Source organism: Macadamia integrifolia, chromosome 12, assembly GCF_013358625.1.
Source record: "Macadamia integrifolia cultivar HAES 741 chromosome 12, SCU_Mint_v3, whole genome shotgun sequence".
In the NCBI taxonomy this organism is placed as follows: domain Eukaryota; kingdom Viridiplantae; phylum Streptophyta; class Magnoliopsida; order Proteales; family Proteaceae; genus Macadamia; species Macadamia integrifolia.
The window spans coordinates 20051541-20068012 of record NC_056568.1 but is presented as its reverse complement, the minus strand read 5'-3'; the positions used below and the strand labels follow the sequence as shown (position 1 = coordinate 20068012).

General features: G+C 37.9%; 1 non-coding gene across 1 annotated transcript; it reads left to right on the top strand.

Annotated features, from left to right (window-relative positions):
• Positions 1-9065: 9065 nt before the first annotated feature.
• Positions 9066-9174, top strand: LOC122058545. The gene has a single exon (XR_006133837.1). It is a non-coding gene; the product is annotated as a small nucleolar RNA R71 (small nucleolar RNA).
• Positions 9175-16472: the final 7298 nt, after the last annotated feature.

Below are 16472 nucleotides of genomic sequence, written 5' to 3'. Positions count from 1 at the left end.
CACCTTCAGTGCATGGGATGGGGAGCAGCGTGATCTTTTCACGTTTGCCTATGTCTGAACATAGGCAACACCAGGCTGGAAAAAACATTAATTCAATAATTGATGTAGTGTTTCATAAAATGAATCTAAAAACCCATAAAAAAAATCTAAAAAATATAATATTTTTATCAATGTGAATAGATGATTATGGCCTCCATATAGGAGGGATCCCAAGAGGCTGAGTAAAAACATATACAACTTGTTTTAGTAGGTGCTACAGTATACGCAACAGAGAATAATTATTAATTAACTCATTCCTGACTTTTATTAATAGGCTTCACGCATTGATTTTTCTACAATAATGTTATTTGGTGATAATTACTTAGGCACTCCCTTGTACTTTGTCCAGGTTGCTTGGCACTCAACTGTTGCATATATTATTTGAAACTCCATGAAATCTTACGGTGTTAGTATGATGTTAGAGGTTGAAATATAAAAGGCCATTTTACACATGAGTTATTCTACTCAAAATAGTGAAATCAAAACGACTGGCTCACCCTTGAAATGTATTAACCTTACAAAACCCAAATCGATTTAATTAGTGGATGATTTGAAAATCAATTCCTTAACAAAACCATATGAGAAATTAGGGCAGCTTCAAGGTTTTAAGCAACAATCAAGTTCATCCCCACTCCCAAAATATCTCAAAAGTTACTTCTCTTGATCTTTCTCACAGATACCTCTTCGGATTGATCCTACCCAAAATCCGATTTTTCTCTCAGTTGAACAACCTAGAGCTTTGCCAACCTCCATTTTTTAATTATCTAATCTCAGGACTCTCGACATCAGCCGCAACACTGTTGTACCATTTTCCCTCCAGGGGTCTCCAAGCTCAAGTATTTAACTATGTATAACGCTTTCAGCAACAGTTTTTAATTTTAATGGTTCATTGCCACAAGAAATTGTTCGGCTTCTGTTTCTAGAAGAGCTCAACCTTGGTGGGAGCTTCTTCAAGGTAGTATTCCAGGAGCTATGGTGGTTTGCCAAGGTTGAAGTTTCTACATTTAGATGAAAATCTACTACAGGGATCGATTCCACCCGAGTAGGGCTTCTTGGAACGGTTCGAACACATGGAGATCGATTACGATGACTCTGGTGGGGTTCCAGTGGAGTTCACCCCTGTCATCGAATCTCGCATACCTCGACATTGCGAATGCGAGTCTATCTGGTCATCTACCATCCGAAATCGGGAATATAAACACTTCCGGAGTCTCTGTTTCTCTTAAAGAATAGGTTTATGGGTAAAAATCCAGAGAGTTTCCAATTTGGTACAGCTGAAAGTTCTTAATTTAACGGATAATCGTCTATCAGGCCTGAATCCGGAAGGGTTTTCTTCATTGAAGGAGATAACTATCTTGAGCTTAATGGGAAATAACTTAAATGGTGAAATCCCATGGAATCGAAGAGTTTCCTAACCTCGAAGAGTTACTCCTTTGGAACAATTCTCTCAGTGGGAATCTCCTATGTAGGTTAAGAATGTATAATGTTTTGAGAGTACTTTAGCCTAGAAGCTATTGTTGGTCCAAAGGTAACAGTACCTTCAAAGTGACAGTATTACCTGCTGTAAATGCAAAAATATAAGTGGACAAGTGCATTCCATATCCAAAGATTGGGAATGTAGTTTTGATTGACACCTTATGTATGTTTAATAGTTATGGATGTAATATTAGTGCTGTTTCTGACTGATATATGCCCAACATATATATGTTTGCATGGACTGTAATGATTGAATCATGAATAAATGTTGAAATTTTCACTGAACCATTAAATATGATGTCTACTAGCTATGCACTCCAAGAAATCCCAAAACTAATTGGTGACAACTTCAAGAAATGGCTAGAGCACTTAGAGATTTATTTGTGCTTTAGGGATCTAGATTTTGCACTAAGGTACCCAAGCTAGCTGCACAATATGCATCTAGCACCTCTGCCTATAAAATTGGATATAAGAAATGGGTAACTACAAAAAGGAAAGCACTAGCAGTCATAAAGAGTGCTTTCCTGAGATAGTGAAGGATAGCATTGAGCTGAAGGAAACATCGGTTGAGAATCTGGAAGCCACTAAAACTAAATTTGACTGTTCCAAAAAGTCTCAAGCTAGTGACCTCATGAGTAGCCTTACTACTACTAGGTCTGATGGGGTCGGTAGTGCTAGGGATCACATTCTGGGGTTAGTGTCACTAAAATCAAAATCAAAGGGTTGAGAATAAACTACAATGATGATTTCTTTGTGACCATATCCCTCAACTCCCTCTCAAAGACGTACAAGCACCTCAGGACCACTTACAATGCATTGAATATAAGTGGGGTATAGATGAGTTGATTGATGTGATCACTCAGGAAGAAGGTACCTTAAACAGTACCAAGGCTGAAAGTGCTAACCTCATTCAGGGCATGGGGACATCATTAGCTGGTCCAGTTAGAAATAAAAGAAGGTTCTCCAAGAAGGGGAGGTTCACCCCATATAAGAAGGACAAGAATTTTCAGACATGGAAAGGACAGAAGGTTGTTGGACAAAAGGACTTGAGTGGAATTGAATGCTTTTGGTGTAAATCAAAGGGTCACATAAAGAAGGATTGCTACAAAAGGAAGGCATATCTGTAAAAGAAGAAAGACACAAGTATGAACATATCTATGGTTTAATTGAGTCTAGTCTTCTTAATGCACCAATAGATTCTTGGTGGTTGGATTCAGCTTCATCTATTCATGTCACTCATTCTTTGTAGGGTTCCTAAGTAGGAAGGTGTCAAGCAAGGATAAAGTGAGTGTGTTCATGGGAATAGAGCTCAAGTAGCACTAAAAGCCATAGGAACTATTACACTTTCGTTACCTTCTAAACATTTTATAGAATAAAATGATGTAGTTTATATTCCCTCTATGAGGAGGAACCTAATTTCAATTTCAAAACTTGTTGTGCATGGATTGTGGTGTTAATTTCAATCAAAGTGGCTTCTCTTTGTTTCAAGATTCTGATTGATTCTAGTATTCTGATATATGTTTTATATAGACTTATTCAATAACTTGTCATGGGTGATGAATATTGGAACTAAACGTCAGTTGATGAATAAGAATTCATCAGTATTGTGGCATAGGAGATTGTGTCATATCTCAAAGAAAAGGATTGAAAGACTGGTGAAAGAAGGAGTTTTGGATAATATTGACCTAGAGAATTTGGGGATTTGTATTGACTGCAATAAGGGGAAGATGACAATCTCTACGAAGAAGGAAGCTTTTTGTAGTGTTGGAGTGTTATATCTCATACACACAGACATCTGTGGTCATTTTCCCATACAACACTGAATGGTCAGCCCAATTTTATAACGTTCATTGATAATTGGTCAAGATATGGATATATCTTCTTTCTTAGTGATAAATCCAATGCACTTAACTCCTTCAAGATTTTTAAAGCAAAGTTGGGTTTTTTCCCTTTAAGAAAATCAAGGTTGTCAGGTCTGACAAGGGTGAAAAATATTATGGAAGGAGCAGTGACATTGGACAGTTTCCTGGACCTTTTGTCTTATTTTTAGAAGAACATGGGATAGCACCACAGTATTCCATACCTAGAACACCTCAATAGAACGGAGTTGTAGAAAGAAGGAATAAAACCTTAGAAGACACGGTGAGAACCATGATCCGCAATACTGATCTACCAGAGTCATTATGGGGAGAGGCACTTAAAATAGTCATATACATTCACAAGAGGGTGCCTACTAAGGCAATGACACTAGATACTTTTTGAAATCTGGACTAGTAGAAAGTCTAGCCTTAGACACCAACGAATCTAGGGGTTCTCAAGCTAAAACCAAAATTTTCAATCCCCATGAGAAAGCTTGGGACCCTAGAACTGTGAGTTGTCAGTTTATTAGATATCCAAAAAGATCCAAAGGCTATAGATTGTATTGTCATGGTGGAGGAAATAGGGTTGTGGAGACTACCCATGCAAAGTTTATTGAGAGCAATGAAGATCCAAAAGTGCCTTGCAATCTTTTGTTTGATGATGAGTTGGTGGAACTTCTGCCACTGTTCCTGCCATGTCTTCGTTTATCTCTCCATAGTTGGAAGTTTCTCATCCCTCATGCTTGATGATGAGACTATGCTCATGGAGCTTAACATGACATATGATCTTGCACTCACACAAGTAGAAGCACCATTGCTAGCTGACATAGTTGCAGTACCAGAACCCTCAAGGAAATCCACCAAGGCACACAAGTACACTATTCATTCAAATTACATAACCTATCTGAATTAATGTGAGTATGACATTGGTAATGAGGAAAATCCAACTACGTACCTACAGGTCACCGCAACAATTCAAACAAATGGGTGGAGGCAATGGAAGAAGAATTGATGTCCATCATTAATAATGGAGTTTGGGAGTTGGTTGAGATTCCACAGGGATGTAAGCCAATTGCATCCAAATAGATCTTTAAAACCAAGTCTTATTCTCATGGAATGGTTAAACGCTATCAGGCTAGGTTGGTAGCAAAAGGCTTCATACAGAGAGAGGGTGTGGACTACACAGACATTCTCCCTAGTTTCTTTAAAGGATTCCTTTAAGATCAATATGGCTATTATTGCCCATTTTGATCTTGAGCTGCACCAGATGGATGTGAAGACAACATTTCTGAATGGATCTTGCAGAGTAGATGCACATGCATTAAATAAAGGGTATTAAGGAAGTAAGAAAGGAGAATCTAACTACAAGCTAAAGAATTCCCTTTTATAGTCTAACACAAGCTTCTAGGAAGTTGTACTTGAAATTTGATTAGGTTGTGGCATCCTTCGAATCTACTGAGAACCCCATAGATCATTGTATTTACATTAAGGTCAATGGGAGCATATTCATTTTCCTGGTGCTGTATATGGATGAAATTTACTAGTTAGCAATGACATGTCCCTACTTCTTGAGACCAAATAGTTTCTGTCTGAGAATTCGGAGATGAAGTGTATAAGTGTGGCTAGTTATGTTTTTGGGATAGAGATCAGTCGTGAGAGAAGACAAGGACTCCTCAAATTGTCCCAGCCTACCTACATTGATAGAGTCTGAAAGAGGTTCAACATGTCTCAGTGCTCTAATGGTGATGCACCCATTAGCAAGGGAGACAAGTTGAACAAGCAGCAATAAAGACTGAAATGGAGAGGATTATGATGGAGAACAAACCCTATGCTTCAGTTGTAGGGAGCTATGTGTATGCTCAAGCTTGCACTTGTCCGGATACTACCTTTGTCATTAGTGTGCTTAGGAGGTTTCAGTCAGATGCTAGTATAGCTTAATGGACTGCAGCCAAGAAAGTAATGAGGATTCTGCAAAAGACAAAGGACTTCAAGCTGGTCTATAGTAGCAGTGATAGACTTGAAATGACAGAGTATTCAAACTTGGATTTAAGTGGCTGCACAGATGATAGGAAGTCCACCTTTGGATATATCTTCTTGATGGCGGTGGAGCCATCTCATGGAGGAGTGCTAAACAGACCATTTAAGCCTCGTCTACTATGCAGACAGAGTTCATGTCTCTTCCTCAAATATAGGCCAAGGTATATGGCACTGGATTCTCAACCCAATCAACCTACTTCCACTAGGATCATAGATGTAGTCTACAAACTTACAATGCCACAAGATCATCCATCACAATCAAGTATGCATATAAAATTCATATTTAATACCAACCGTGGTGATCAAATCTACAATGATAAAAAAAGTAATACAGGCTGGAATTAATTACAGCCCATAGTTACATCATTAATTAAATCTTACAAGCAATTTAAATATATAACACATAAATTCAAGGGAATCATAGTCTTCTTCGTAATGTCTCACAGAGATGGCCTCACAATCTTTACCAAACACTTGTCCACTTCAACTCCGGTTCCTCCATCTAATAATATAAATCCATGAGGGGTGAGCTTTACAAGCCCAATGAGGGGTGAGCAAGCAAGCACACACATCCAAACATGATTCCAGATGCATGCTCATAATAAATATCATAGCATGATGCCAAAGATCCACAACCACATGATCCATTTCATTTATAATAACTCATTCTAATTATTAAGTCTAAATAAGTGGGTATAAGTGCTATAGGCAACGTAAGTGCTATCCCCAACCCAGACGTAAGCTTCAGAGATACAAACTAGTTGCAAGTAGGAGTCAACTAGTCCGGGAAAGAACCTTGGTCCTCCAGCCAACCCCTAAATAGTAACCCTTGATAGTCATGGTCCCAAAAAACCTGTTGGTCACCCTTGTTGTCTGGCAATCATGTGTATAGGATGTCGTACCATATTGTGCCCTCTATGGATACAACACGTCATACCTAAGTGTAGTAGTCCCCCAAGAACTACCACCGAGTGGGATTAGCCAATACCTCACCCCTATTGGTAAGGGATTATAGCACTAGGATGTGATCTAACCAAATGCAATCTTGCAATCTACATGCATCCATAGAAACCATAGCATCCAATCATCCAACTGTGGTCATAATTATAATATTGATCTCTGAGCCCATGGTATCGGAATCCACCCCTTGGCCACACTGTGCCCCAAACTATCAATGACACAATTACTACCACTCAACTACTTTACTATTCACATCCACAAAATTTTGATCACAATAATCTCTATAAATCCATGCCACATATGTAATTTATAATTTAATATAAAATACATCCAAAATCAAGATAACATAGCATTACGCATAGGCACATAAAACCAAAATATAGAAACTCTCTATAAAATAACATCAAGCACCCACTCACCTTGATACCCGAATCTGATACATTTTCATTGAATTCCCGTCATCACATATCCTCACTGAGTATCTTAGGTTCCTAATTTTATATATTCAATATTTATAGTTAGTTTCATTCCTTACTGTCCCAGGACAGCACATCTTCCTAAAATTATGTTAAATTCCCTCACCAAAATCAAAACCCTACTATTTAGCAGAGGTACCGACCCCAAATCAGTATCTCCCACCTATTAACCTAATTGACCAGCTGGCTACCTAACTCATGTGTAGGTTACTAACCCAACCCACAAATCATGGGTCCACTATCCATCTAATATGATCAAGTCACAGGCTAATGACTAAACTTTCAGTTATAAAATTGCGGTAGCCCATTAATCATCACAACCCTAGGTCTAATTGGATTGGATTTGCTATATAGCCTGGACATATTCTGATACCTTTTCTTCCTCATGTAGACACCCAATTTTGTCACCCTCTCCTAGCTATGATGACTTATGGATCTTGAACATGACCTTTCACTACTGATCAACAGAGATGATAACTGACTAAGGTAACTATTCTCAGGAGCATTCCATACTCACTCAAAATTCTTAGAAAACTTGTGAGAGAGAAAATAAGGGTCCAATTATAACATTTCATATACAAAGGAATCCGATCAAAGTGACTGCATAGATGCATAGTACTTGGAATTACGATTCCAATGATATATGATATGTCAAAATTGGACCATCGAATCTCCCACAATAATTCCTGAAAATTACACTTCAAGTGCCCAAACTCCACCTATGTGAGCACCCATGCCTTGCCTTGAGTGCCCAAACCCCGTCCATGCAAGCACCCATGCCTTTTCTTGAGTACCCAAATCCTGCCCATGCTAGTACCCATGCCTTGCCTTGAGTGCCCAAACCCCGCCAATGTGGGCACCTATGCCTTGTGATGAGCACATTTATGTGTGAAATCTAGTGTAGTAAAACATACATTTTACATATTTAGAATGGAGCTACCTTGGGTTTTACTCATTCTTTGCAGGTTTTATAATTTTAAGGCCTTAAGGACTATTGGGTGCTATATCTCCAATTTTACACGTAAAGAGGTCCTATTTCTTTTCATGGTTGCGAAGAGGATGAAATTCTGAGCGAGATGGACATGTTCAATTGCAAGTACACATTCATTTGGTAACCGTACAAGTGATTATTCTTTTCGGGCCAGAAAAAGAATAATGGATCAGGACTGAACTGAGATGCAGAACCAGCCCATCTGCAATTGTCCCAAGGGTATAAGGAATATTCTAAATGCCAACAAGGATCGATGGATCACATCCTTAAGTGATTGAAGATTCGTTTTTGGTAACAACAACTACCTAGCGTAGTTGATGAGTTGTGATATACAAAATTCCTTGCTTATTAGGAGATCTCAAGTTTGAACCTCTTAGCTGCCATTTTGTTGAAGTTTTTTTTAGAAGATTTTCTCTCTCCAACTCATCACTTAAAGGAAGTCGGCCAAGATGGTTGTACACAAGTTTGAAGAAGAGAGAGATAAAATAAAGAGAAAAAATAGGAAAGAAGAAAAAAAAAAGAAATGACAAAGGCATGGATGGAATTTCCCATTAAAATAAAATATTGTCCAAATTCAAGCAAGAAAAATCGGCCAAAGGGGTTTCTTGCGAAAGAAGAGAGAGAAAAATAGAAAAAGGGAGAAAAAATAAGAAAAAAAAATGCAAAAAAAAAAATCATGGGGGATCTCTCTCCACACATTTTCTCTCTTCTCTCTCCTCCACCTCATCAACAAGATAAAAAAAAATCTCTTTTTTAGAAGCTAAAATCATTAGCTTCCCTCCCCCATTCTCTATATAATAGAATTAACACAAGGGGATTTTTATGATGCAACTTCATTCTTCTTCTAGGGTTTTTTATTAGTTGCTCTATCTCTTTCTCTAGTTTTCTCTTTCTCTAGCTCTAGTTCTAGGTTTATGCTTTAAACACTTTTGTTAATTCTTTTTATTTAATCAATGCAAGCACTTTTGTTTTTGATTCAGTCTTTTATTTTTATTATTTAAACAACTGAAGTTGTAATTTTCAAGTGCTAGTTCTAGTCCTATAGTTCTTTCACTCTCTTGGGTTGATTCCCACTCACAGGTTTTGTCAGCTAAGTCAAGTAAGAATTCCCATGCCTTTCCTTCATCTGTAAAGGATGTGAATCACTCAGGGCACATAGACTCTATCATTTGTTTAGTTGGGTAATCAATACCCTCATAAATTATTCGATATAAATGCTATAAGTCTAGGCCATGGTGAGGGCATTCTTGGAGTAGATCCTAGAATCTCTCTCTATAAGTTTGGAAAATGACTCACTAGGCTTTTGCCTAAACGGAAGGATATCACTTCTAAGCTTATTGGTCTTGTGAGTTGGGAAAAACTTCTTAAGGAAGATAATTTTGAACTGTTCCCATGAGGTTATGGAATTTGTGGATAACCCATACAACCACTTCTTAGCTTGGTCTTTTAATGCAAAAGTGATAAACCTAAGCTTAACAACATCATCAAAAAGCAGTTGGATCTTAATTAGAATACATACCTCTTCAAATTTCCTTAGAAATAGGTATGCATCCTCAGAGGTCAACCCATGGAAGTGGGGCAACATAGTGATGTATTGATATTTGAGTTCAAAATTATTGAGATTTGAGTTCAAAACTGTGTAGGAAGGTTGGGTTGTTTTAGCATGGTAGAACCTATCTTTTAGAGATTTGTCTGAAGGATTTTGATGTTGGTCTCCCATATTGAAAGGTTTTAAAGAGAGCAAACATTTAGGGTCACTACTTGTTGGATCTCTCTGTCTAACAGATTCTTAGTATTACGTACCCACCTAACACTCATGCAACAGAAAACTACCCACAACTAGAGTAAGACAAGCACAAAAGAATGGATAGCAAAACCTTTTTTTTCTGATTTTTTTGATTTTTTTTTTGGCTTTTAGGGAGCTTACCGGCAGGGATCCGGGGTTGCTCAGGTCAATTCCTGAGGTTCTGCTACAGGGCGAAACCTGGCTTTATCATACTGTGAGGCATGGCGACCTCCACCGATAGAACTATTATTGCAAGTTGTTCTTCTCAGGAATTCAATAAAAGAAAAGGAAAAACAAAACAAAGCAAACAAAGCACTCCGATTTACCAAAAGAAAGCGAAAAATAACATGGAACTGTCTCCCCTGCAACGGTGTCAAAAACTTATTTGAGATTTTAAAATGTAACTGCAAGCGTACGGATCAGTGTAGATACGGGTCGAACACAAGGAGAGCAACCACTTTATATTTTTTTCTTTTAATAATGCAAAAGTGAACTGATTAATGGTTGTGATCTAATTCTAATTACCGTCCTAAACATATGTATCTAAAATAACGTCCTAACCATTCGTCATCTAAGAATTTAAAGACACAAGCCACGCAATTAAAATTAAATAAATAAATAACTGAAAATAAACAACCCACGCAATTATAAAAAAATAAAGGAAAAAAATACTGAAATAAAAATAAAGTAAAAGAAAGGGGATAAAGTTAGAGAGACTCACAAATAGATTTCTCTACTTAACCTAAGGGATGCATTATAATATGAGCTTCCCTCTTGACCAGAGAGTCACTCTTACAAGGGTTACTCTACTTGGCTTTAGGGAAAGGGAGACAATTAAAATAAAAGCAATAAATTGATGGTTCTATGGCTAGGAGGGGCAAAGCCAACATATACACTAACCATGAACCTTGGGGGAAAGGGATAGCAATAATGTAACTACTGAAATTAAAATCCTAAATTTAGAAAGAATGGGTAGTCAGAAGAGGGAATGAGAGGGGGGAGAAAAGACTACTGAAGGAGCCTACTTACTTGAACTTCAACCCTTGAACTGAAAACTTGATTGATTTGAGATACTACAAGTACTAAAAACCAGATCTGGAATAAACCAAATCTGAAATTTCTAGTACTAGAGAAAACAAATCTGAAGAAAAAATAAGTTGAACTTGAAAGACGTGCTTCATAACTTGCTCTTGTCACCTAGAACTAGCCTAGAACTAGAACTTGAAAATTACAACTTGAATTGCTTAAATAGTAAAAATAAAAGACTGAATCAAAAACAAAAGTGCTTGCATTAATTGAATAAAAAAAACTTACAAAAGTGTTTAAAGCATAAACCTAGAACTAGAGCTAGAGAAAGATAGAGCAACTAGAAAAAAACCCTAGAAGAAGAATGAATTTTTTCCTCCCCTTGTGTTAATTCTATTATATAGAGAATGGGGGAGGGAAGCTAAAGATTTTAGCTTCAAAAAAAATATATATATATATTTTTTTTTCTTGTTGATGAGGTGGAGGAGAGAGAAGATAGAGAATTGTAGGAAATAGGGAATCTCCAACGATTTTTCTTCCTTTTTCCTTTTTATTTTTTTTATTTTTTTCTCTCTTCTTCAAACGTGGGCAGCATCTTAGACAATTTTTTAATTATTTTTCCCTTTCCTATTTTTTCTCTCTTTTTTCTATTTTTCTCTTTATTTCCTTATTTCTCTCTCCTCTTGCGTAAAAAACCCTTTGACCGACCTCCTTTGAGTGATGAGTAGGAAAAACCCTTTGGCCGACCTCCTTTGAGTGATGAGTAGGAAAGAGAAAATCTTCTAAAATAAAAACCTCAACAAAATGGCAGTTAAGAGGTTCGAACTTGAGACCTCCTAATAAGAAAGGGATTTTGCACACCACAACTCACCAACTATGTTAGGTAGTTGTTGTTACCAAAAATGAATCTTCAATCACTTAAGGATGTAGTTCGTCGATCCTTGTTGGCATTTAGAATAATCCTTATACCCTTGGAAAAATTGCAGATGGGCTGGTTCTGCATCTCAGTTCAGTTCTGATCCATTATTCTTTTTCTAACCCAAAAAGAATAATCACTTGTACGGTTGACCAAACGAATGTGTACTTACAATTGAACACGTCCATCTTGCTTAGAATTTTATCCTCTTCGCAACCATGAAAAGAAATAGGACCTCTTTATGTGTAAAATTGGAGATATAGCGTCCGATATTCCTTAAAGCCTTAAAAATATAAAACCTGCAAAAAGAGAGTAAAACCCAAAGTAGCTCCATTCTAAATATGTAAAATATATGTTTTACTACCATATATTTCACACATAAATGTGCTCATCAACTAGCACTAAGGTGGCTCACACAGTTAGAGTCATTCCAAACTCAAAATTGGATAACAGTTGTGAAAACCTTCACCAAGCAGTACTCTTACAACACTGAGATAGATGTGAAGCATCGGGAGCTTGAAACCTTGAGACAGCAGCCTAGGGAAGGGTTTACCGTCTTCTTAATGCGGTTCAGGGATATGGCCATCAAGATGGCAAATCGGTCTTCAGAAGCTGAGCAAGTAAAAATGTTGATTGATAATCTTTCCAAGCCTTACTATAATGTTCTTTACTATCAACACTTGCAAATCTTTCAAGCATTGATCACCATAGGAACGCGTGTTGAGAACAAGATTCTAAGGGATGTACAATATTAAGGGACTTCTCAAGATCTGGGAAAAGATAAGGCTGGGTATGGCAAGAGTCTCAAAATCAATATGGTAGGTGCAATTGAACAGTCAGGACCACCTACCACTACATCTTGTCCACGACCGTTTGTGGTACAACCAGATGCTCCTGTCCAACAAGCTCCTCGCCCAAGAAGACAGTTCATTGATTTGGGGATGCCTTTGGCCATCGTATATGAGAAATTGAAGAAACAAGGCCTTTTGGGAACTGTAGCTCCAAGAGTAATGCGTAATCCTCCACCAACTTGGTACAAAGAATATGAACACTGCTCTTACCATACTCAAAAGGGACATACTACTGAAAGATATTTTAATTTACAACATGCAATCCAAGATCTGGTAGACAATGGGTCTATTGAAGTCAAGGTCGAACAGCCTCCCAATGTCACTACCAATCAACTCCTAGATCATGGAATAGTCAGTATGTTGGAAGGGGAGTCAACAGAAAGTGACCCCACTCGACTCATTAGGCCATGGGCTTAAAAAAGTCACTTAAATATCATGGGAGATAGGACCAAAGTCAAGAAAACCCCTGGGAAAGAAAATTCATCAGAACATAAGTCAAAAGATGAGGATAATATACCCACCTTCTGTCCTTCATCACCGCCCCCAAAAGAAGAACCCACCACTTTATACCATCCACTTTCGCCATTATCCTCCTTCTCACCATACCACTAGGAAGCAGGAATCTCTTTATCATCCTGTCATCCACTATCTTCATCAGAATACCCTATTTTCTATATCACATGCCCTTCATATCACCCCATCCCATATCCCTCATCACCCTTACATCATTCCCATGGGTTAATAGACAAACCATCAAATCCAAAAGAATGATGGATTGCTGGGTACAGTTGGAAGGACATGCTTGTATTGCCAAAATCTCAAATGATAACTTCATCAAAAAATTTAGTGAATGCTCTAGGAGAAAATCAAGGGGCAGACCCTACCTTCTTGATTCAGATAACTACACCCCAGGGATATGAAGAAGTTATAGATAATCTTCTAATAGTAGTAATGGCATTTGCAGTAAGTGAACTGATCAAGGAACATGAGTTCAACCAATTTGAGTTTGTAAGCAAGCAGTCATGGAGGGAAGAAGCATTTGCAGTGCTAGATATGACTATCCTTGAAGAAGAAGAAGGCCTGTGGCCACCAGTCCATTGAGCCGCTCCAAAACTGAACAAGCATTGGAGAGAACTTCGAGTTACTTATGCTACTGAGTTAACCAACCTGGATACCACTGATAAAAGCATCAAGTCAAGCGTCAAGACCGTCATCGAGTCAGTTGTCGAGTCTATTGTTGAGTCATCTCTTTATGATTATGTGTTTGTTTTTCCTCTTGAGGAAAGTCCAGAGTTAGTGTATGTCAAGTCTGTTATTCCTTCTTTCATGAATGAAATTTTCGAGTCCAAGTATGACTTGCCTCCATTTTTTTTATGATGATCTTAACAAATGTCATAACCTAATAAGACAATGCAAACCAAAGAAAGCCTAGCCCATCCGTGAGAATAACCGTGTTAATAATTTTGAAACCAACCAATGCCTTTGAGAGGTCAAAAGTGGTACCACCCAGGATGAGCAAGAATCAGAATAGATGAACTCTTTGCCTAGTCTTATGATGATATGCCAAGGATAGACCCAAACATTGTACAACACTGTTTGCCAACTTACCCTGGTGTAAGGCCAGTCAAATAGAAGCTCAGAAGAATGTGTCCATAATGGAGTGAAAAGATTGGAGAAGAGGAATGAGGGATTTCTACAAATGGTGAATTACCCCCAATAGTTGGCCAGCATCACGCCCATTCTTAAAATAAAAAAAATAAAAAATAAAATGTTAGGGTACGCATGTGCATTGATTTATAGGAGAGTCCAAAAGATGATACAGTTGGGGCATACCTTATGGTCATGGATTATCAGGATACAATCAAGTAAGTACGCACCCAAGAGATCACAAAAAGACAACCTTTGCCGCTTAGTGGGGAGCTTATTGTTGTAAGGTGATGACCTTCAGATTGAAAAATGTTGGGGCAACTTATCAGCTACATGAACCAATCTAGGATCAAGGATCCCTTTTTTGGGGCAAAGCATCAAGAGGCACCAGTACGTCACTTATAGGCCATTAACAAGTGGTGTAGTGGAAGCAATCAGAAGAATGTCAAAGCCACCCTCAAGAAAAAAAAATGGTTGAGACTCATAGGAGCGGATAAGCTGTCGCTTACTTTGTAGGCATATCAAACTTCTATACAATCCTCGACTAGGGCAGCTCCTTTTTCTTTGGTATATGGGGTTGAGGTAATATTACCAAGAGAGATTCTGGTACCATCTCTCAAGGTACTTTTGGCTAGCCATTTACCTAGAGGAGAATGGATAAAGGCTTGACAACAAGCTCAAATTTTTGGATGAAAGACATACAAAGGCCATGGACAATCTAAGAAAATATCAATAGACAATGGCAAGGGCCTTTAATAAGAATGTGAGGCCCCATCACATAGAAGAGGACGAGCTCATTCTTCGAGAACAAAGAGCCCTAATTCATGACCCAAGAGGAAAATTTAGGCCCAACTAGAGTGGCCCATTCACTGTCAAAGAAATCCTACTAACCAAGGCTATGAGACTCATGGACCCAAATTGTAAAGAAATACCCAAATTGGTCAATATGGATCAACTCAAGAAATACAATGTATGAAAGGGTGAACTTCCCGAACTATGCTAGACCTAATTCCTCTCAAGGGATACATAGGCAACTTGACATGTGCAAGTGCGGTCTCAACAATCTCAAGGAAATAAATTGTTTCCTAGATTAATAATCAAGGTATTTAAAAGATCATCATAGCTTGTGTCCCCCAAGAATCGCCATTTAGCATGTAAGGCCATATCTATCATCCACCTTTGGTCCTTTAAATTCTTATCCAGAATTTCATCCCCCAAAAGTTGCCGCTTGGCACTAATAATTAAGGTCAGTTCATTCCTCACCCTTGACTGGTAAAAAACAAAAAGAAAGCTTGATGCAACTATGGTAAAAAGTTTGGTTGTATTAGTAGTCTATGAGTAACCTTAAAAAAAAAAAGAAAAAAAAAACAAATCATCTCTCTCCTTTGTTTGTTACAAAAAATATATATATATATATGGATTATTTGGATGTGATCTTGGACATTGAGGTACTAGGATTATGGGAATCTATGAACATATTGGATACATGAAGCTACACCACCACTTACTCCAACAGGTTAGCATGCCCTCCCCACCCAAAGGTAGAGTGGTTCTATCATCTTTAAAGAAGGACTATTCAGAAGAAATCCAAAGTTTCTTCAGATGGGGGAAAGAGGAAATGAAGCAATTTGTCAGTTATGGAAGATTGAAGTTCTGAGGGTTTCCAGGATCTTCACCGAATACTTATCATTGAGAGGAATCCATCGACAGGGATCACCAGATGCATATCTGTTTTGCATGTTCTTCAAACTCACAAACTTGGGGCACCACCTGTCCTTATGGAAATGGGTTAAAAAGGTCATTCCCCACTTGATTATGTGATGAGGTGATGTTTGGATTTTAGCATTATACTGGTTATTTTAAGACTTGAGTTGTAGAATTAGTCGTGCCTTAAAATTTCAAAAATCAAAAGATTTTCGAGGCCAAAAGATAAGATTTCATTTCAAAATAAAGAGCCAAGACTGGAAATACAAAAGATAAAATAAAATAAAAGACAAAGCAAAAAAAAGAAGAAATAAACACTGGGGAGGAGAAGAAAAGAAAGACATTTGTGTTTTCAAGTTTGCAAGATTTTCGTGTTTTCAAGTTTGTAGGATTACAAGATACAGAAAATGGGTGGTCCTAAGATTTAGCTTCATCATGCCCTGAATCACCATCACCAGCAGGGATCATTGCATCGCGTATGACCATAGAAGAAGAAAGGTACCCTTTTGGCTCGTTGGCTTACCATTTCGAATAAATCGGGATGCCATCGGATGGCCTGCATACCCTTTTAGCTCATTGGCTTACCATTTCGAATGAATCAAGATGCCATCGGATGGCCCGCATACCCTTTTGGCTCATTGGTTTACCATTTTGAATGAATTGGGATGCCATCGGATGGCATACATACCCTTTTGCCTCGTTGG